Source organism: Mustela lutreola, chromosome 13 (genome assembly GCF_030435805.1).
Source record: "Mustela lutreola isolate mMusLut2 chromosome 13, mMusLut2.pri, whole genome shotgun sequence".
NCBI classification, from domain to species: Eukaryota; Metazoa; Chordata; class Mammalia; order Carnivora; family Mustelidae; genus Mustela; species Mustela lutreola.
This window is the reverse complement of record NC_081302.1, coordinates 70058773-70081568: the sequence shown is the minus strand read 5'-3', so window position 1 is coordinate 70081568 and position 22796 is coordinate 70058773. Positions and strand designations below refer to the sequence as shown.

The following is a 22796-nucleotide window of genomic DNA, read 5'->3' as shown; positions in this document are numbered from 1 at the left end:
CTTTATTTACTTTTCCTTCTACCTCCACCTCCTTCGGTTTTTTATGGAGGGGAGGGTGACATTAGGGCTTGAGGAACTGAGTTCTGTGTCTTTGGAAATTGGGCTATTGATAAGGTAACTTCTTTGTTGTAATCTCAAGGACATTTGCAAACCAAGGGAGACTCCTGTCTTGCAGGATTGTGATCTCAACAAGTTAACTATTTATCATTTTATGGCAGTCAGGGGTGCCTGAGGAATGCTACACATATGGAGGGGAGCGGATGAAGGGGGGGGTGCAAGGCACCAGCTCTTGCTTTGTCCCTCAGCCAGCCTCCTGCTCCCTCATCACTGTTACAGTAATACTTGGGAGAGACTGTGGTGGCTTTCATTAAGGCAGTTGCTGTGGTCAAGAGAGGGGGGCACATTTTAAAGATATTAAGGATGGAGAGATTTAACTGGACTGATGATTAATTAGAATATGAACAGTGCTAGGATAAGAAAGAACTAGAAGTTAACTCCCAGGTTTTGTGCTTGGAAGTTCTGTATATATCGGTATTCTGCACTGAGGTAGAGGTAGAGGAGGGGAAGATATTGAGCAGTATAGTAAATGTATTGAGAAATAAGGACTTGATGTCCAAGAAGCAGATGGAGTGTGAGCTTAGTAATAGTGGAAACATAAGAGATTAGTTGCCAACACAGGAAAAAAAAATAATGGTGGCCAAAGTAGGGCAGTGACAGCAAAGATTTAGAAGCGATATATTCTAGATATATTTAGGAAACAAATTCTTTTTCTCCCTTCATTCTCTAACCATTCAAATACTAGTCACTGGCCCAAGACTATGTTAATTGTCTTTTTTATGAAATGAGTAATCACAAGCCCCAAAATTTTGGATGCTGAAGACTTTGGCTTGTATTATCAATATCTTTTTCAATTCTGATATCTAGAGCTTTCTTAAAGTTCTTACAAGAAATAGATCAAAGCCCTCTCATTTCATGGGCACAATGGGGTGATTTAACCAAATTGCATTACCAGTTGGCAGCAGACCTACAGTCAGATGCCCTTCTAATACTGTACCTTTCCACCACACTCTGCTACTGCTGACCTTTCAACCTGGTATTTACTTCTAAGTATTTAACACAGCCTTCTAAAAGTATACAGAACATCAAGAAGCCACACTTGAAGCCATCCGACCTTATCCCCCAAGGTACATTAGAGCTCAGATCATGAAATGAATAGTTACTTACTTATGCAGAATCAATATATTCCCTGGCTAAGATGAGTGATTGTTTTTGGAAAGAACATAAAAGAGATCTAGAGTGAGTGCCACTGACAGATAGAAAAGCAAAGCTGGGGAATGGGACACCTACAGTAGAACAGAGAGAAAAGGCCGGCTTCAGTCAGGCCAATCCCTCAAATTCACAGCATGGCTCACCCCAGGGAAGAGTGGAGACATGGAATTAATATAAGACCTTGAGACTAATAACCTGGAGATGGAAATATTCAGGAAACCCCAATTTCTAATCTGGGTCCCCACATTCTAAGTGTCCTCTGAGTTTGGATCAACATCTTCATCAAACAATTTTTAATTAATTAAAATTATATTTATGTCCCAAGTTGGGAGTTGACATCCACCCAAGAACCTGATATTCCAATGGAAAAATTATAATCAAAAGGGTAATGTGGTCTTAGATTAGGGTAAAAACCACATAATGTGTATAGTTTACCCAAATCCCTAAAATGGGTCAGGTTTATTCAAATTATTTTATCATGAAGTGAGAAAATGAAACAGCCGTATGAATATAATGAATCTAAATTGAAATGCTGTATTCTTTATGAGCCACTTCTCCTTTCAAACTATGTCAAGAACAAGTGTTCGCTAAATGCATTCCTTTTAGAAGCTGTCTTAATGTGGAAGTGAAATACTGTATATACTCGCTATTTCCATGGTAACTATTTTCTTACTAAATGGAAATAGCATAATCAACATTTAAAACTTTCTATTTCCTGAAGCATTCCTCTTGTGTGAATGTGTTTTATATATAAGTTACATGCAGTGTCTCCCCCTTTTCTTTTTCCTTTTTTTTTTGAGAGTGAGAGAGAGAGAGAGAGCGCGCGAACAGGGCTCGATCTCACTACCCTGAGATCATGACCTGAGCGGAAATCAAGAGTCGGACAATTAATCAACTGAGCCATCCAGGCACCCCTATTTTCTCCTTTTAATTAAAAGTAATTTTGTTAAATTTGGCAGCTATGTATAGGAAGAATAATATAGTATATTTGTTGCTCGGTTGTTTATGAGATATATTGCTTTCAGATTTAAATATTTTGCTATAGTAACTGACATATTTCTTTTCTAAAAGTGTTAGAATTCAGAGCTTTGAAAAAGATAATCCAGTTAGTATATGTCCTAGATGCGTTTGGTAAACACTACAAGAAATGTTTCATCTGTGCTAAAAAAAAATAATTTTTAGAAAAAGATTAAATCCTATCTCTCATACAGATAAGAAAATGAATATGTGTTTAAAAATTTTATTTCACTTATTATAAAAGAAGTAGGTCATAAAGGTTCTCTCTGTGAACAAACCTTGGTCAAGTTCCTCTGAGCCCTGTGTTCAACTAGGCCTCAGCCTCAGGCCTTAGTCCATCATGCCCCAATGTCTTCTAGTTCCCGGTGTTGGCAGGGGAACAACTGTACCTTCTAGTTCTCTTTGTCTTTTGCAGCCAGTTAGGCATCAGCTCTCTCTGCTCTGCAAAGTCCGTTATCACCTGTCCATCTGTTTCCTGACCTTCAGAATTTGATTCATGTCTCCAATCAGCAGTCTACTTTCCTGTTCTTTTTGTCCTTGTAGTTCATTCCTACACATTCCTTTACTGTCATTCAAAGGAGCTTTGAGAAGAAATAGAGACAAATGTCTGTATTTAATTTATATGTTTAAACAGCTTTTTGATGATTGATCAGTACTCTTTATATTTTTAAGACCTCAATTTTTTTCTGTCCCACATTTTGCAAATTTTCCCTCAATTTGATATTTACTTTCTAATACTGAATATAATGTTTTTTGATGTACAGAACTTTTCTGTTAATGTAACAACACCTACTAGTCTTCATAGTAACACTTTAAAAAGCCCTCTGCACACAAAAGCCAGACAAACATTTATTTAGAGTGATTTCTAGTTCACCTAAAATTCAATTGGTTTGTTTTTGACTTACCTAGTGTTGGGTTCTGGGTGAGTTATTTCAGAATGGCTATTTGTGTCTTGCTTTGTTTTGTTTGAACTTGCAGTGTACTACAATTTTAAGTTGTTGGCCACATTTCTATACTTAAAAATTACTTTCGATACAAATAACACCCCTCCAAACACGGAACACTTTCCAGAACATGTAGCCTGAAGAAATTTTAAGACTCATGCCTTGTCCTACCCCAACTCTCATATCCAAAGAAAATGCCAAACTATTGCTAAATGTACTTAAAATAAGCTAGTTTTTCTTGCGATGAATGCATTAATATTTTTCTTTAACTTCCAAAGTTACCAACTAAAGTAACTTTACAGCCTCAAAGGTCACTTTCAGTTCAAAGAGAGAACTAAATCCCAGCCCTAAAATACTTCATAGTCATCATGAGTAGAATGGGCAGTTCACAGTTGCCAGAAAACAATTCTGTCACCCAACTTATTTTAGAAAGGAGCACTAAATGAATCCATTGAGTATATGATTAAATTGTTGTTAGATAATGACATCCCTCCAATAGCTGATAGAATGTGAAGGAAAATTTGTTTTCTCTATTCACAATATTCTGACACCAAATGTGTGGGGTTTTCCCTCACATTAAGTAATTTCCCAACTGGACACCCAGGGGGTATCCTACAATCCAATTCTGACACTAACTACACACCTAGAGTTAAAGCAGACCCCACAAGTTAAGGGCTCAGTTCCAAAAGATGACTCTACTTCAGACACCAGTCGCAAATCCTAATTGCCAACTGTACTGCTGACCAATTGGCTATAAATTGAAGATTCCCTACATCCCCTCCTCATATTGAATAATACGCTGTAACTGCTCACAGAATGCAGGAAAATATTTTTTTATGTTCCTTTTTATTATAAAACATACAGATGAATAGCTAGATAGAGATACCTAGGGAGAGGACTAGAAAAATTCTGAGTTTGAGGGTTTCTGTCCCATGCAGTTTCAGTGCTTCACCTGCCTGGCCCAGGGATGCCATCACCAAACCAGGAATTCTACAACCCTTATTTTTTAGGAGTTTTGGGGAGGTTTCATTACATATGCATGATTGAGGAAACAATTGGCCATTGATGATTAAATCAATCCCCAACCCCTTTCCAGGTCCAGGAGGCTGGTGGATGGGGCTGAAAAATTCTAATTACTTGGTAGGTTCCTTTGGCAGCCTGCCCTCATCCTCCAAGAGTAACTTCAATAGCATAAACTTAGGTATAATTGAAAGGTTTTTACTGTGAATAACAAAAGATACTCCTCTCTTCCCTGTCTCTCAGAAAATTACAAGGGTTCGGGGAACTTTGTGCCAGGAACCAGGGAGAAGACCAAATATATAGCTCATTATATCACAATATCCTGGGATGTGAAACAAACACTTAGTTGAAACAATTTTAAGAGGTACAATGAAAACATGTCAGAGACTACTTCAAATAAGGACAGTTGACATACTTAATGACTCATGCATGAATGAAACAAGCCCTTCACATCTTTTCTCCAGGCATAATCCCTTAATGATCTGATTGGGGACTATTAAATCATTAGAGATAGGATGACAAGCATGCTTCACATCCCTTTGAAACCTTCCAGCACTATGCATGCACTCTGAAGTGTCTACGGACAGTAAAAGGGAGGAAAGCACTAGTTTTCTCAAGACAATGGAAAGATTTGGGTGCTGATCAGGCAGTACATCTACAAGAGAGTCCAAAGGTAACAGGGCAAGAGATACCAATGCTAGGATACTGCTCCCTCAAATCACCAATTTACTCCTTGCGCTAAAACCTAGCAATCCAGTGAAGTAACAATGAGCAGGAAGACCACAGGGATTGACATGCAAATAAGCACTCCTGGCAACCCACACGGAATCCTGCCCCGGGAGGAATGTTTCGAGTGCTCATTTGCATGTCAGTTACCAGAAAGTATTTTCAGTTCACAGCCATTTTAAAGCCCTCCTTGTCAGAGCCTGGGAACAAGCTGAAGTGTCTGAACCAAAGTGACCAGGCAATGAGTTCCCTTCTGTAACTCATAAGAATACAGTATGTCTTCTTTGGAAACAAATATTCTCTCTCAATGCTTATCATGCAAACGAAGCAGAGTCTACCCACTAGTGTGTAATATCTCTTGTTGAAGAAAAGGTCTCTGACCACATCAACCTCTTTTCTGCCTTAATCTCTGATTTCTGAGGTCATGGAGCATCCAATTGAGCTCCTCTTCTCGGAAAGAGTAATATCTCACTCTTCTGTTGCAGCATCTGCTTCCTATTTATAAAGGGTACACTTTGAGAAAAGAAATGTTTCTTTCTTTAATCCACAGCAGTATTTATTGCTTCAGGGGAATTCCACTCTTATCCTTTGGCAAGCTCACAGCTCCCAATTTAAACAAGCAAATCAAATGCATTTTCTCTCCTTCCTATGAAAAGGCTATTGTTAGCAGGACTTTGTCTCTCAAGGATAGCCATTTTAATTATTTTAAAACAAACAAAAATTAAACAAACAAACAAAAAAAGATAATCTTAAAGTCCTGAATCTACCCTAGAAATTTCTTTCCCACAGCACCTTTGTAATCAGCACAATTCAATCAACTTCCACTATCGTTGTTCTTCAAGTGACCACTCTGGGTGAGCTGTACTAGTTGTGAAGAGTATTTACTTCTAGACTTCCGCCTCCGACACTTACCAGAAAAAATAAAAGGTGGGTCCATATGATAATGTACATTAAACACTTTCTAATACAATCTCATAAATAGAATACAGATTTCTCCTTAAGGACAGAGCACCAGGAGAACTATAGGTTGTATGATGGTGAATAGAGATGTAATTTAGGATGGTGTGTTTATTAAAAACAAACAAACAAACAACAACTGGAGACCAGTTATTTTCCAAAAGAAAATCTTATTCTAGATAATGATCATTTCATTTTAGTATGAAATCAACTGCTTTCTTAAGGCAAAATCCTGCCCAAAGCCACTGTGATTTTGAACTCTAGAGAGAAATCAACCCCAACTGAAAACTGCCCTCTTCCACACAATCTTATTTTATAGGGAATACAGCTTCAAAACATGGTGTTTCCCAAATACTGGGGATAGATAGATACTATAATCAAAATAAGACAAAAAGATGGGGTTTACTATCATATATTAAATAAATGGTGGACCTTGGCTACTTTTTTTTCCTAATTCAAAAATTTAAACACATTTCAGTGCAACATTGACTGAAATAACATAAGGATTTTTCCTCTCATTTTATTTTGGCTCCCTCTCATTGCCAATATTTCTTGGTCTGCCATGAAACAGGACTTCAGAGACAAATTACAGAAGAAATAGGATAGTTGTGAATCCCAAAGAAAGGAATAGAGTTGAATGGCATGAATACATGGGGTTGGGAGAGAAACAAAGTGAACTAAACAAAGGGAAATGTCCTAATCAGAACACATCTAGAAATGTAAATCTAGTCAAGGCAGCTCAAATAGAGGTGTCACAGGATCTAGGGAACAAAAAATTCACTGGGAATGGAATATGGGCACCAAGATTGCTCTTCATTTCTCAAAGCCACATGGCTTCCCTCAATTCTACCTCTTTGCTCTGACCTCTAGTTTTCCAACTTTCTCTTCAAAACTGTTGTTTCTTCTTTTCTGAATCATTAACAGGTAGGTGGCTCTGGTTCTGCCTGGTACACATTCCCACCCTAGGTCGATAAGACTAATTATTTCAATATGAAACATTTCCTTCATTTTGATTGGCCCCATGTAGATCAAGCCTCCATCCCTTTGCAGTCAGCTCTGGTCAAGGGCAGAATCATATGGCAATAAGGTTGCCCCTTCTGGACTATATATGAAACAAGATATTTGAAATGAGGCTGTAAGAAGGTACAAAATGATAAGTGTCTATATATTCTGCAATGGAATAAACCTTGCGGATTAATACAGAAATAGCTACTTATTTATCCGGCTTAATTGTTATCTTGTGAGGCTGAATTTGAGACCAGGCAGTGAAGAATGAAAATGAGACTGATGTTATAAAGTAATGAAATACGTTTCTATAAGAAATCAAACTCTCCTGAACAACCAATACATCAAAGAACATACTGGAACTTATGGGATGCAGCAAAATCAATTTTCAATAGCCAAGTTCATAGCAATGAATGCCTACATTAAGAGCAAGAAAGATTCCAAATAAAAACCTAACTCTATGCCTTAAGGAACTAAAAAGAGAAGAATAAATCAAGCCCAAAGTTAGCAGGAGCAAGGAAATAATAAACAAAATTGACAATCCTTTAGCTAGACTAATCAAGAAGGGAAAAAGAAAGGATGCAAATCAACAAAATTATAAATGAAAACAACAACAACAACAACATTACAACTGATACCCCAGAAATTCAAAAGATCATTAGAGGCTACTTTGAACAACTGGGTGGCAATAAACTGGACAACCAAGAAGAAATGTAAAAATTCTTAAAAACATACAGTTTACCAAGATTGAATCAGGAACAAATAGGAAATCTGAATGGACAAATTACTAGTAATGAGAGTGAATCAGGTATCAAAAATCTGCCAATGAAAAAAAGCCCAAGACCAGATGGCTTCACTGGTGAATTTTACCAAACACTTAAAGAATTAACACCAGCCTTTCTTAAATTCTTCCAAACAAATGGAAGAGGGAACAATCCCAAACTCATTTTATGAGTCCATCATTGTCCTGATACCAAAACCAGAAAAGGAAATGATTAGAAAAGAAAGCTACAGGCAGCCAATATCTCTAGGCCAATGTAAATGCAACCATTCTCAATAAAATATTAGTAAACTGAATTCAGCAGCATATTAAAAGATCATTCAACATGATCAAGTGGGATTTATTCCTGAGATTTAAAGATGGTTCAACAGGGACGCCTGGGTGGCTCAGTTGGTTGGACGACTGCCCTCGGCTCGGGTCATGATCCCGGAGTCCCGGGATCAAGTCCCGCATTGGACTCCCAGCTCCACGGGGAGTCTGCTTCTCTCTCTGACCTTCTCCTCGCTCATGTTTTCTCTCACTGTCTCTCTCTCAAATAAATAAATAAAATCTTAAATAAAATCTTTTAAAAAATAAATAAATAAAGATGGTTCAACATATGCAAATTATCCAATGTGTTACACCGCATTAACAGAATGAAAAAAAAAAATCATATACTCATCTCATAGACACAGAAAAAGCATTAAACAAAATCCAACATCCATTCATGATAAAAGTGCTTAACAAATTAGGCATAGAAGGAATATATCTGTCTATAATAAAGGCTTAATGGTGAAAGGCTGAATGTTTTTCCTCTATGATCAGGAATAAGACAAGGGTGCCCATTTTCAGCACGCCTATGCAATATAGTACTGAAAATTCTAGCTAGAGTAATAAGGTAAGAAAAAGAAATAAAATATATCTAAATCAGAAAGGAATAAGCAAAACCATCTATTTGTAGATGAATTTTATTTATAGCAAAATGCTAAAGACTCAACTAAAAAATTATTGTATCTAATTAATGAATTCAATAAAGTGGCCATATATAAAATTAACATATAAAAATCAAAAGCGTTTCTATACATTAACTGAAATTTCTGAAAAAGAAATAAAGATCTCATTTACAATGGCATCAGAAACAACAAAATACGTAAGAATAAATTTAAATAAGGAGGTGAAAAATCTCTACACTGAAAACTACAAAACACTGATGAAAGAAATCAAAGAAGACAGAAATAAATGGAAAGGTATCCTGTGTTCATGGATTGGAGGAATTAATATTCTTAAAATGTCAATACTGCTAAAAGCCATTTATAGATTAAATGCAATCCCTATCAAGATTCCAAAGACATTTTTATAGAACTAGACAAAATACTGTTAAAACTTATATGAAAATGCAAAAGACCTTGCAGCCAAAGAAACCCAATAAAGAACAAACTAGGAGGTATTACATTTCCTGATTTTAAGTTATATTATAAAGCTAGTCATCAAAGCAGTATGATACTGGCATAAAAATAGACAAATAGGCCAAGAGAACAGAATTGAGAGCCCAGAAATAAACCCAAGCATATATGGTCAACTAATATTTGACAAGGGAGCCAACAATACCCAATGGAGAAAAGACAATCTCTTTAATAAATGGTGCTAGGACAACTAGATATTCTTACAAAAATTAATTCAAAATGGATTAAAGACTTAATTATGAAAGGACTAGAAGAAAAGAAAGGGCTAGAAGAAATCATAGGAACATAGTTCCTTGACATGGGTCTTGACGATGATTTTTGAAGATGTCACCTAAAGTACAAAATAAAAAATAAACCAATGGGATTACATCAAACCAAAAACTCCTGCACAACAGAAGAAATGACCAGCAAAGTAAAAAGATAACCTACAGAATGGGAAAACATATTTTCAAACTATATATTTGATAAGTGATTAATATCCAAACATGCAAAGAACTCATATACTTTAATAGCAAAAAAATTAATAACCAAATTAAAAAATGGGCAAAAAACCTAAGTAGATATTTCTCCAAAGAAGATATACAAAAGGCCAATAGGTACATGAAAAGAAACTCAACATCACCAGTCATTAGGGAAATGCAAATTAAAACCACAATAAATATCACCTCATGCCTATTGGTATGGCCAATCATCAAAGAGAAAAAAAAGATTAAAAAGCTGGCATGGATGTGAAGAATGTGAAAACTTGTGCACTATTAATGGGATTGTGAATTGACACAGCCATAATGCATAACAGTATAGGGGACCCTCAAAAAGTTAAAAATAAAGCTACCATGTGATTTCACAATTCTACTACTGGGAATATATCCAAAGGTAATGAAAACACTCAAAAGATATCTGCACTCCCATGTTTATAGCAGCATCATGTACAACAGTCAAGACATGGAAACAACCTAAGTATCCATCAATAAATGAAATAATAATCTATTATATATATATATATATATATATATATATATATATATATACAGACACACACATACAGAATGGAATATTAACCATAAAAAAATGAGGAAATCCTAACATTTACAACATCACTGGGCCTTGAGGGCATTATGCTAAATGAAAGTTTGACAGGTGGTGCCTGGGTGGCTCAGTCCTGTAAGTGTCTGCCTTTGGCTCAGGTCATGATCCCAGGACCCTGGGATTGAGCCCTGCACTGGGCTCCCTGCTCAGCGGGGAGCCTGCTTCTCCTTCTCCCTCTGCCTCTCCGCCTTGCTTGTGCTCTCTCTCACTCTTTCTCTCTCAAATAAATAAACTCTATCTCAAATAAGCTCTATCTCAAATAAATAAAATCTTTTTTTTTAAAAAGGCAGATATATGGGGCTCCTGGGTGGCTCAGTGGTTTGGGCTGCTGCCTTCGGCTCGGGTCATGATCTCAGGGTCCTGGGATCGAGCCCCGCATCGGGCTCTCTGCTCCGCAGGAAGCCTGCTTCCCTCTCTCTCTCTCTCTCTCTCTCTCTCTGCCTGCCTCTCTGCCTACTTGTGATCTCTGTCTGTCAAATAAATAAATAAAATCTTTAAAAAAAATAAAATAAATAAAAAAGGCAGATATAGAAAGACAAATACTGTATGATCTTACTTATATGTGGGCTCTAAAAACAATCAAACTCATAGGGAAAAAAAAGATCATATTTGTGATTAGCAGAGGTGTGTGGTGGGGGGGAGTTGGAGGAAGGTGGTCAAAAGTTACAAACTTCCAGTTATAAGACTGATAAGTCCTAGGGATGTACTCTACAACATATACAACAAAATAACTATAGCTAATGCTCCTGGAACTTGTTAAAAGAGTGAATCCTAGGGGCGCCTGGGTGGCTCAGTGGGTTAAGCCGCTGCCTTCGGCTCGGGTCATGATCTCGGGGTCCTGGGATCGAGTCCCACATCTGGCTCTCTGCTCGGCGGGGGGCCTGCTTCCCTTCCTCTCTCTCTGTGATCTCTTCCCTTCCTCTCTCCTACTGTGATCTCTCTCTGTCAAATAAATAAATAAATAAATCTTAAAAAAAAAAAAAAAAAAAAGAGTGAATCCTAAGAGTTCTCATCATAAGGAAAAAAAAACTTTATTCCTTTTTTTTTCTTCTTTCTTTTTATTGTGCATATATGAGTCTATGGAGGTTGGTCAGATCTATAGTGATAATCATTTCACAATATATATAAATCAAACCATCATGCTTTCTGCCTTACACTTATACAGTGATGTATGCCAATTATTTCTCAATAAACTGGGGAAAACCATTCAGTTAATGAAGCAGCATGACAGCATTCAAAATCAAAAGCAGGATTCTCTGGAGAATGGGCATAGTGATACGGATAGGAAGACATGCATATTATCTGTTTAGAACAGAACATTAATTATAGCTTTGTTTTTTATATAAGGTAGAAATGAAGAAGAATGCCCATGGTTACACCTTGAAGACAATAATGCCCATATGCTATGCTAAAGAAATAACTCTTTACAAAATACCATAAATAAAATAAATAATACTATTTCTATTTAAAATGATTAATCATGGGTCAGAATGAAGGCATTCTTAATGGGTGTCCACAGATCACAAACGCAGCTATCCTCAGATACAAAAACAGAAGTATAAATCTCTGATCTCTTCCAGATTACGATAATGTACTTATGAAGATGAATGAATCCATTTCTTCTATTTGATATGAAACTCCTTAAAGGTAAGAGGAAATACAGTAGGCCCCTCTCCCTTGTACCCATGGTTTTGTTTTCTAAGGTTTCAGTTACCTGCAGTCTAGAAGCAGTGACCTGCCTTCTGACTGTCCTCAGAAGTAACCTCACACTACGTCACAATACCTACTTCATTCACCTCACTTTATCTCATCGAGTGAACATATCACCATCTCACATCATCACAGGAAAACCAAGGGGGAGTATAGGACAATAATAAAGTTTTGAGGGGCGCTTTGGTGGCTCACTCAGTTAAGCGTCTGCTTTCAGCTCAGGTCATGATCCCACGGTTCTGGGATCAAGCCCCACATCTGGCTTTCTGCTTAGTGGGAGCCTGCTTCTCTCTCTCCCTGCCGCTCCTCCTGTTTGTGCTCTCTCTCTGTGTCAAATAAGTAAATAAAACCTTAAAAAAAAAAAAAAAAGAAAAGCTTAAAAAAATTTTTTTGAAAGAGAAACAAAGACCACATTCACATAACTTTTATTATAGTTTATTATTTTGTTATAATTGTTTCATTTTATTATTGTTAATCTCTTACCATGGATAATTTATAAATTAAACTTTGTCATAGGTATGTATGCATAGGGAAAATACATAGTATATATAGGGTTTGATATTATCTGTGGTTTCAGACTTTTACCAGGGGTCTGGGAATATATACCCCACAGATAAGGGGTGACTACGTAAAATTCTTTGTAAGCAACAAAATTAGTAAACCCCAAGATGTTAAGTCACCTTTATTTAATATTTCAAATATATATTTTACCAAACCAAGAGTACTCACATTTTGTTTTACCTAGAACTCATTCAAAGCAAAAATTTTTAACTAATTCTCCATCCCAACGGTTACAATATTTTCCAATGTGCTTTAAGCAATAATAATTAACTTGGAATTGGTATGCTAATGGAAGACTTGAAGGGAACTTTTAGAATGCCTTTTTCCAGATCTATGGCTTTGAAATTGCCTTGACATTTCACATATTGACCTAGGATGTACATAAATAAGTTTACATATATTTATGCTTATATACACATGATATGCATATATGCAATACTACATATATATATTAGGTATGCATATATATGAAATAAAAGTTTTACAAAACAGTACTTATTCTTCCTATACACAATATTCTCTCCTATTTTACTACATTCAATTATATTTCCTCTTTTAAATTACATTGATCACAACCTATTTAATTGATTTCAAAGCCATTAATAAGTTGCAATCTAAAGTTTGAAAAACACTGCTCTCAGACAATTAAACATTGTACTTTACTTCAGGTTTCTTCAATTAGTTTGATACACATATGGACAGACTGTTTCACTTAGGAGGTGATAGCCAAAACCAATATATGACTTATATTGGGTCTATAAACTCATAAATGTTCTTCCTAGTAACCCATGCAGGCTTTCTCTATAAATTAGTGTGGTTGGTGTCATTGTAAATCTTATAGGCATTTCCTTTATCTGCAGAAAGTATCTATTTTCAAATGGAGAAAAGAATCCCCACTAAAAAGCAAACTAAATCACACAGTAAATCTAATAGAAAGTGATTAATGGGATTGGTTGTCAGCATAGTCCAGCTTCCTTCCCTCAAGAAGTGTGAATAGGACCTCAAATCCATCTTCATTAATATGTTACCACTTAGTGTGGTGTTCTAGAGATACATTTGCTAGTTAATAATTAATCAGAAGAGTCTTTACTAATAGTGGAAGAAGGGATTATGCATGGGTAGATCTGCCCTGCATAGAGAAAGATTTCCAACAATGACACCAGATATAAGAACAAAGGCCTTTATGAAATCTGGATAGCATGATAGATTTTTAAGAGTGCAATCTTCTTTAGAAAAACAAGTTTTAGTCTTACTACATGAATAATACCCAGTACCTCCCTTCTGGTCCATATAACCTTAAATCTTCCCTATCATAAAATGCCCTGTGCTTACCCTTCAGAATGTTCATCATGACTGTAATTAGTTACTTGATCATTCATTTTATGTCTGCTATCCCACCTAGTTGGATAATTAATTCTCTGTGGAATGCACAGTGCCTAGCTGAGTGCTACCACATCAACCATTTTCAATAAACACTTGCTGACTGAAGGAGTGAATGGAGGAATGAAAGTGAATAAACATATTAGAAGGTTGATGATCATGCATTTTCTCTTCCTTCTTCTAGGAATATCCTTCCCACTTTCTTTACCTGAGACACTTCCATTCATTCTTTTTTTTTAAAGATTTTATTTATTTATTTGAGAGAGAGATCACAAGTAGGCAGAGAGACAGGCAGAGAGAGAGGGGGAACAGGCTCCCCGCTGAGCAGAGAGCCCGATGTGGGGCTCGATCCCAGGACCCCGAGATCATGACCTGAGCTGAAGGCAGAGGCTTAACCCACTGAGCCACCCAGGCACCCCTCCATTCATTCTTAAGGATACGGTGCAAATGCTACCCTTTCTATGAAACTTTCCCTGATCCAGTTACTCTTCTTGACCAGTCACCTTACTAGACCATTGTTCATTTTCTTTGCTCCTATTTCACTGTGTATTACTCATCTCTAAGAGTGTCTGTTGAATTGTACTGTTACCATTTCTTTGCATGCCTATTTTTGGCTTCCTCCACAAGACTGCAAAGCCCTTTCAGAATGAACATCCATGAACCGAAAATTAGAAGTTGGGCACCTTATCTATAGTACTTTGCACAGATGTTGACCGTAATGAACTGTGTCTGTCAAAACCGATAGTTTCTGGAAATGTAATGTCATTTAGTTAGTCTACGCCAAGAGGGAATTATTACAAGGTATTAGGCAGCTAACAAAATGTCTAGAAGAGGCAGGCTGTGTAGCTTGGGAGCTACTCAACCAACAATACTCAGTTGAACTGAGTAGAACACTCAGTTTCTCTATGATCCTGTTCTAGCTGAAACCTCACTGCTGGCCAATGACAGGATCTGTAGTTCCTTTGTCAAAGTTTCTCCAGAAGAACCAAACATTTCACTACCAAACTTGCCAGAATATTCAGTCTCCTGCATATTTACACCAACCACTTACCACTCACTTCTTTCCAAGTCTCAACTACAAAAAGGAGAACATGCACCACTCCAGAAGGTACCATCACAGCACAGAAAGCCTGTAAGCCATATACTGAGGCACAATTCACACAAGTTACATATGGCTGAGGAAGCATAGCTCATATGTGAAATCTTAACCTTAGAGGAGTCTAAGAAATGTAATTTAACCTTCCTGCCTCAGTGGTTCAGGAAGTCATAGTAAAAGGGGCAGGAGTGGGTGATGAGTGAGCCACTTTGCAGTTCCTCTCACATACATGCCTAATAAAAGTCAAGGAGGGAAGGAACACATAGAAGATTGAAACATGAAGATCATCTTTTCTCCTCCATATTCTGCTATTTAAGGTTTTCAAATTTAGCTTTTGAGTAACAAAACGTATCATTATTCCTTCAAAAATATTATTTATGTTCTTCTTTTCAGGCAATTATTTCCTTTGTTCTGTCTTTAGCATATCACCTTTTTCTAAATGTTTCTAATGCTCATACCATCTACGTACTTTTTTCAGTTTGGCATGTGATTTGACATATATTGCATTCCTTTTCATTTGTGTAAGAACATGAACCCTCTGATTATAACACATAATGACTCTGACTAACAACAACAACAACAAAAGATCCTCTCAAATGTAAAATCATAATTCTAAGTTATTTCCATCAGAACAGATAAATTGGACATAATTTCAATTCCTTCTTCTGTACTTGATACCTTTATAGCACATTAGAGACAACAATTAAGTTATCTAATTTTAGTATATTACATATAGCACTCTTTTGTCAAAATTCATAAGCCAAAATAAATTAATTTTTACATGGGTTTTAGTTTTTGACCCCCAAAGATCCAGCCCCAAATTATAGTGAATTTCCAACTCATGGCTTTCATGCACCCAGACTGCATTTCCAAGGATAGAAGTATGCTCAGGGATAGGACTTATTCTATCCTATTCAGACGCTGACTTCTTGAGTGATACAAGTGAGATATATAAGATATAGTACTCTAATTAAGTGTAATAAATAAACTATAGGAAGTGTTAGAAACTCACCCACAGGACAACCTCCCACAATAAAATTATTTGATCCAAAACTTCAATAGTGTTGTTGTTGAGAAACCTTGATAAGCTGAGACCTGGTATATGACTAAAATTTTGCTTGGTGGAAGGATAAGGGAAAGATAGAGCAGGGATCGTGGAATGACAGAAGACAATGTTCCAGGAAGTGAGAACCATTTACATGAAGAACCTCCACACTCCCTGATTCACCAATTTTGTTGTAAAATGCACACAACATAAAATTTACCATTTTAACCACTTTTAAGTATATAGTTCAGTGGCATGAAGTACTTTCACATTGTTGTGCAATGTGCACGTTGTTATGAACAAGGGTGTATAAGTATCTGTTTCAGTTCCCAAATTCAATTCTTTTGGATATATACCCCAAAGTCATTCATCAATTATTTTTATGTCTCAGCTAATTTCCTGGCATCACTGCAGTACTTGGTCTATGATAAGAACAACACCCACGATCCTTCCCATCATGACACTTATATTCTAGTGAAGGAAAACAATAAATGAATAAGATCATTTCAAGAGAGTTCTATAAAGAAAATAAAAGGAAGTGATGTGGTTGAATATTCCAGTTGAATATGACTGGAACTTAGAGTGCTAAGAAGGGAGCCATAAGTTGGAAAGGTAGGAGAAGCCAGGTAAGAACCCTACATATTTATGGGCAATGAAAAGTTCAGGGGAGCTAAATGAATTACTCAATGTCACACAGCTAATAAATTCTACAGGCCAGGCCAGAACTCAGTAGCTCTACCTATCCTTACTCTATAGATTTTCTTTAGAGCAGCAAAGTTGGATGAGGGCAGATGTTTCTCAAACACAGCAACCTGCACCCTACCTCTCACACATCTGATCTTTTCCATCTGCTCTCATGATTCCTCCAGAATCAACACTGTGAACGGTAAGAGGACATTTTAATTTTCTGCTCACCCACATTTATTCTATACCCAGATTTGCTGCTGGTATTCCTCTTTGCTTATTTACAGAAACCTCTCACAAGTAGAAGATAAAATAGTATATTGATTCTAAAAAGAAATGTCACATTTCTCCATAGTCCAGCTTTAAAATAAACAAATTCTATTCTGTTAAAAAAAAAAAATCACGTCTGACCTGAGTAAGTAATATCTGACAAAATAGTGAAGCATTCTGTCGAACAATAAGAACACTGTTTCTTCTAACCCTTGCTTTCATTCAAGGTCATGTGCAACTTACATAAATATTACATGAAACCTGTTTTGCAAGAAATCACTGTCTATGACGATTTATAGAGACAGAAATACATTGGCAGAGTCTACCCTTTCAAATGCTATGGGCTTTTAATTTCTACCAAGAGGAAGAAAATGATCCTTTTTCACTAGGTAAACAGAGATATTTTTTCATGTAGGATTAAGACCTTAACACAGCTAATGTGTGCAGCCAAGATTTATCAAAGGTTCTTTACGAAAGAATGTGTCAAGGGACAAGATGTGTTGTAATTCATTTCAAAATCCAAACCTCATTGGTTGGATAAGCAAGAATAAGTTATAACACAAGTTTATATCAAGACAAATATATAAGATATTTTTCTTCTTTATTCTCATTTAATCTTTTGCTGTAATGTGAGCTGTTATAGAATTATATAGCAAGTAGTTATTCTTGGCTTTAAAAGCGCTTTATAAAAGAAGGCCAATTTTGCTGAATATATTTGCTCCATCAACAATTAGTTGCTGAACAACTATTATGTGTAAAGCACTTTAATAGGTGCTATTAAAATTGTTATATGTCATTGTGAAGCAAAACATTTTCCTACATATATTAGGTGATTGGTCTAGTATAATAAAGAAAAATACCCTGTATGAAAAGATTTAACATGCTTTAAAGAAGTTTTACATTATTATCAAAAATCCCAGAATTACTGCCAAGAGACCTCTTATTTTTATCATTTAGAATCAACCTCAGATACAGCACTTTACAAATACACTGTTTAATGTAATACTACAACAAATAAAAAGGGCTTTTCATTGCCTTTTCCCTCTCTTACAGTTCTGCAGCCTCCTTTTTGCTTATTCAACACTCCACTCCTTTTTATGAAGTGCTGGGCACTGTGGATATCTTGAGGATACAAAGGTGAATAAGAAAGACAAGGTTGCTCTTTCGTTAAGTTGGCAGTCTGGTTGGAGTGACAAACAAATGACATGAAGTTCATAGACACTGTGACAGGGAAAGTAGATGTTACATTGGGGCACATAGCTGGAACGCTGAAACCAGCCCAGGATGGAAAGAAGGAAACGGGGAAATGACAGGGAAAGCATTCCAGAGGAAGACACAAGTATTTCACCCCTTGTGAGCTTCTCCATAGTCTCACAATTACCACTGGGAGAACCCAGATTTTGAACCGAGGTTTTGAACCCCATTCCATGTGACTCTTCTGTAGCATACTGCTAACTTCCTCCTCATCCCCAATTGGCTCACTCTTGTTGGAGTTGGTCTTGCTTTCTTAAATCTCTTACCTAATGAGCCTAAGGGGGCCCAAGGGATTGTGCTTCCCAGTATATAATGTTACCTCCATTACTCTCAATTTTTTGCTTAGTTTTAGGAGTGAATTTCAATTTCTAGAGAGACTGGAGCATTCTTCTGAATCCTGGCAGGTTTGCCCAGGTCCCTGACTTTCTGTCTAGTCCTTGCCAAATTCTCCCAATCTCATCCCTACCCTTCCCAGGGATCAAGTTTCCAGTGCCCCATAACTTTCATTATGGGATAGGCCCAGAAAAATCTATCCAGTTGAGCCTCAAGGAAACAAATATCATTTCATGAGAAAAGTAGCCATATCCCCATGAACACTGTAATACAGCAGACACTGCTAAGCGTCCCTCCCTTGGGGTAGGATGTGTATCTGTAAGTGTAACAAATACAAGTCATTTCAAGCTTCCTTAATGAAAAAATAATAATAATAATAATTGGAAAGAAGTTGTGTAGCTCAAAGTGAAGTGAAAATCTAAAACACCGAAGTCCAGAAAGACCAGAAACCAGAGCTGTTCTGGGTACTTCGGTTGCAGGAATAAGAGCACCAAAACCTAACCACTAGACCACCAGGGATGCTGGTAGCAGGAATGAAAGGACAGTCTCTTCAGGAGGCCACTGCTAGGACAAATACATTCCCCAGTGTATTCCCCAATATTTATACTACTTTGAATACAATGGGGAATGTATTGAAATTGAATATTTGAATACATTCAATTTGAATTCAATTTAATTCCTTCAATTGACCATTCATTTTCCTTCAATTCTAGGGAGAAGGCATCAGGTTGGCTAAGCTTAGGCCATGTGTCCACCATTGGCCAGAGGAAGATAGGTACCACTATTGACTATATCCTGTAAAAAAGAAGTGTTTATCCAAACCACATTTGGAATGCCGTGATCACAAAAAGGGAGAAAAGATACTGAGCTGCCAAAATAAAATTGTCCACTATAGGAGTCACTCTTCTTGCTGGATGAGTTCTCAGAGTCCCAGTCTTGTGGATTCCTAGTCTATACCTTTCTCTGTGCTTAACTGGATGAAGTTTCAGCATGCCTTCTAATTGGTTCCACATGGTTTCGAAAGCTCTCAATATATGAATACCAGGAGTCTTTGAAATATAATTCTCCAATAAGAAGTAAGCATAAATAATGGAAAAGAATCTATTTTTCTCCAGAATGGTAGATTTTTAAATACTAGAAATGTAAATAACAATGAGAACCCACAAAGAAACCTCTTTTTTATTAAAAAAAAGAAAAAAGAAAAAAACAACCCTGTATAGTCATATCATTTAGAGCAACTCCTTAAGGAAAAAAAGTCATGCCCTGTGCCTTTCCCAGCACTCAATAGTTAGCCAAAATATTAACTAATAATCCCTCTGTCTATTGCGCTCAGAATCATTTTTTTATTTTATTATTTTACAGTGATAAATATTTGTTTTATTTAAAATTATAAATACAGGGGTGCCTAGGTGGCTCAGTCAGTTAAGCATCTGCCTTCAGCTCAGGTTATGATCCCAAGGTCCTGGGATCAAGTCCCACATCAGGCTCCCTGCTCAGAGGGGAGTCTGCTTTTCCCTCTCCCTCTGTCCTTGCCCCCAGCTTGAGCTCTCTCACTCTCGCTCTCACTTTCCCTCAAATAAATAAATAAAATCTTTAAAAAACAAAATAATATAAAATAAAATTACAAATACAGAACACCACGTAATTTTACAAAGATTAGAACTCTGATTTCTAATTTCCATTATTCTCTGTATATTTAAAATTTATAAATATGTATTGGCTGTAGAAGATGTTTTTTTTAAAAAAACTAATACTCAACACACTGTCTCTTAATATTTATATTACATATTGATCTGTTTTCCTATTTAACCATTTAGAACTCCTAAATTTGTTCAGAAAATTAACTCTCACAATTACTGTTAATTGTTCTTGCATTTTACTTTTGCATTGATAAATATTATGTATACTTCAATCGTTTTTTGTTAAAACTGCAACTTTAAGTTTTTATTTTAATTCCAGTATAGTTAACATACAGTGTTGTATTAGTTTCAGATATATAATGTAGTAGTTCAACTATTCTGTACAGTATTCAGAGCTCATCATGTTAAGCATACTCTTTAATCTCCATCACCTATTTAATCCACCTTCCACCTATCTCCCCTCTGGCAACCATCAGTTTGTTCTCTATTGTTAAGAATCTGTGGGCCCCTGGCTGGTTCAGTCAGTAGAGCAGGTGACTCTTGATCTCAGGGTTGTGAGTTCAAGTCCCACAATGAGTTTAGAGATTACTTACAATCTTACAAAAAAAAAAAAAAAAGACTTTCTTGATTTATCTTTTTTCCCTTTTATTCCTTTTTAAAATTTTTCCTTTATTATCTTTTTATTATTTCTTTTTTATTTCTTAAATCCCATGAATGACACCATATAGTATTTATCTTTCTCTGCCTGAGTTTTTCACTTAGCATTATACTCTCTAGCTCTATCCATAATATTCCAAGTAAATATATACCATCTCTTCTTTATCCATTCATCTATTGATGGACACTTGGGCTTGTTTCCTTAGCTTGACTATTGTAAATAATGCTGCAATAAACATAGGGGTGCATGTATTCCTTTGAATTAGTGTTTATATATTTTTTGGGTAAATACCCATTAGTGTGATTACTGGATGATAATGTAGTTCTACTTCTAACTTTTTGAGGAATAGCCATACTATTTTCCACATTGTCTGCACCAAGTCCCACCAACAGTAAACAAGGGTCCTTTTTTCTCCAGATTTTCAACACTTATTGTTTCTTGTGTTTTTTGTTTTAGCCATTCTGACAGATGCAAGGTGATTTTGATTTTCATTTCCCTGGTGATGAGTGTTGTTGAGCATCTTTTCATGTGTCTGTTGGCCATCTTTGGAGAAATGTCTGTTCATGTCTTCTGCCCATTTTTAATTGGATTATTTGGTTTTTGTGTGTGTTGAATTGCATAAGTTCTTTAAATTTTGAATAAAAACCCTTTATCAGATATGTTGTTTGCAAATATCTTTCCTCATTCAGTAGGCTGTCTTTAGTTTTGTTGATTATTTTCTTTGCTGTACAAAAAATTTTTATTTTGATGTAGTCCCAATAGTTTATTTTTGCTTTTGTTTGTCTTGCCTCAGGTGTCATATCTAGAAAAAGGTTGCTATGGCCAGGTAAGAATTATTTTTATTGAGGTATAATTGACATACAATATTTTATTAGTTTCAGGTATACAATATTATGATTTGATATTTGTATATATTACAAAATGATCACCATGATAACTCTAGTTAACACTTATTACCATACATAATTACAGAATTTTTTATGATGAAATTTTCAAGATCTACTCTCTTAGCAACCCTTAAATATGCAATATGGTATTATTAATTATAGTAGCCATGTGGCACAATAAGCTAAAATTTTTGAGCTGTTTTACTATTGCATTTATTAGGATTCCTCCAAATAAACTACTATGAAGACAACACTTAAAATAACATCTTTTCTTTTGGGTCCTCCATGAAAGCACAGATATCTTGAGGTATTAGCTCATTCTGTCTTCCCATGTATTTCTTTAAAGAATACCCACAAAAAAGACAGAAAATACTAACCATTTGTTGTTTTTGTTTTTTTTAATTCTCCTTATCCTTGAGTGCCTAAATGCTGGTCCTGGTGACACTCCCTAGAGTGAATTTCCTAAGACTTGAAATGGGAAGCCCTGATATCTATTACTATGACAAAGCTTAGTAGGGATGAGCCTGAAGAAGAGAGGGATAATGATGGCAATAATTATACTCAACCATGCACATTGAGCCCTAACTGGACACAGGTTGTGTTCTATGACCTTTGTATGCTATTGGGAATGATCTAAGACAGAGACATAATTACAGGAGAGAAAAAAAATAATTACTAGAGTCAAGTCCTTGAGTAGATGCAAAGGGATGGGAGCATGGGATCTAGGGTTCAAGTGGAGAAGTTGGCCTTAAGTAGGAAAGGGGTTGTCCATCCATAATAACATTCCATAAGAAGAGAGATTGATGATTTGGTTTTAGAAAGATGAAAGATCCTCTGATGATGGCTGCTATTTCTCAGAGAGATCAGAAGAAAAGAGAGAAGGGTATGTAGCTGTTGGAGATAAGAGGAAAATGATAGGCAAGAAGGTTGCCACTATTACCTTTTGCAGATATAGAAGACCTTGTCACTAGAATCTAGGGAAGACGGGATAGCTATAAATCCCATATGGAATTGGGAAGATTTCTAAAGAT

At 36.2% G+C, this 22796-nt stretch overlaps 1 long non-coding RNA gene across 1 annotated transcript in view; it reads left to right on the top strand.

The window, feature by feature from the left end:
• Positions 1-20247, top strand: part of LOC131814008 (uncharacterized) — a 59315-nt gene extending 39068 nt beyond the window's left edge. Inside the window, exons 2-5 of the long non-coding RNA XR_009347088.1 lie at positions 5766-5903; positions 11828-11894; positions 18047-18130; positions 19294-20247. This is a non-coding gene — a long non-coding RNA (uncharacterized LOC131814008). The remainder of the gene's footprint in view (positions 1-5765; positions 5904-11827; positions 11895-18046; positions 18131-19293) is intronic.
• The last annotated feature ends 2549 nt before the right edge of the window (positions 20248-22796 follow it).